A 1,355-nucleotide genomic window follows, 5' to 3' on the forward strand; every position below is an offset into this window, starting at 1 on the left:
CTGCTCCACTTTTAAAAACTTTCCATTGCACAGCTCCACAGCTGCATGCAAGGACATGGGGCAGGGAAAGCCTGTCTTTACTGAACAAGGCAGAAAATGACTTCTGTGCATGTGAAATGTGTGGCTGTGGCTGCAGAGTGTTGCACACAGATTCCTTAGAACAGTAAAGAGCCTTGTCTAGATGTGACTGATGGGTTTTTTCTTAGAAAAGTCATGATTTTTTTTCTTTTTCATGTAGTTTCGCTTTTGGTTTTGGTTTCTACTTCTCTTGGAGTAAATAATAAAAATTTTGTGTGCTTGCTGCTGTACAAGACAGCATAGTTCCTGTGTCCAGATCATTCAGGAATCCTCCAGATCATTCTCAGGAATCCAGTTCAAGGTGCCCGTGCAAAGATCAAGCAAGGCAAAGCCTTTGAAACTTTTTCTTAATCTTGTTAAAGGTTTGGCTCTGGTGCCATTAATTGCTGTTTCATTTCAAAGTTCTTCTTAGGGTTCTTACTGGATGAAAATCTCATCACATAGAACATGGCAGGCTGTAGGGGTAGAACAGGTCCCACACAGAAAAGAAGAGAGGGAGGAGGTGCTATTGGAGGCTTATGAGTCTGGAAATACATAGAATATTTAATGAAGGAACTATACTGTGTGACTATGCTGGTGTTTGGTTTCGGTACCTTACAGGGTGTCCAAACATATTGCAGTTCAGGATCATTTCTGTCTGGAACTCTTCTGTACTATTCTTGTCTTTTAAGTGATATTTATATGCACTAAGTCGTGATTTGTTAGTCCTTAGATGCCTGTTTACCCCATTATGACAAGATCGAAATCTGTGCATGATTTCACGTGGAATTAACCGTAATGAAAGTGAATGAAAATCCAACTGAATAAAAAGGCTTTAAGCGAATCATCTGCTCTGTGAAGTGTGAGCTGGACTGAGCACAGATTGAATCTGCAAAAGTGTATTGCTGCTTTGTATACCATTCTTGCTGGTCAAACTGCCATAAATTGAAAGCAGATTTCTGTTGCATAACCAGCCAGCTTGTGTGCCAAACCGAGAATGAAAGTGTTGGAACTTAGCCTTACTTTGACCAGCAAGAGATACCACTTCTTATTTATCTTCAATTGGTAGTCTGCTCCTCCTTGCCAGAGGATGTGGAAGACTGAGAGGGGGTAGGAGGAGCTAATGCCTTGAAGGGAACATACGTATGCACTCAGGAATTGGTTTCTTCTGCTGTTCATCACTTCCAGCTTGAGCTGGGGCTCACCCATTAAAACTGACTGAATAGCATGTAGTTTGCTTTCCCCCTAGCCAGACTTGCACAATGTCTGGCTGTAATCTGTGCATTGGGGATGATGTT

Source organism: Acanthisitta chloris, unplaced genomic scaffold, assembly GCF_000695815.1.
Source record: "Acanthisitta chloris isolate BGI_N310 unplaced genomic scaffold, ASM69581v1 scaffold1963, whole genome shotgun sequence".
NCBI lineage: Eukaryota > Metazoa > Chordata > Aves > Passeriformes > Acanthisittidae > Acanthisitta > Acanthisitta chloris.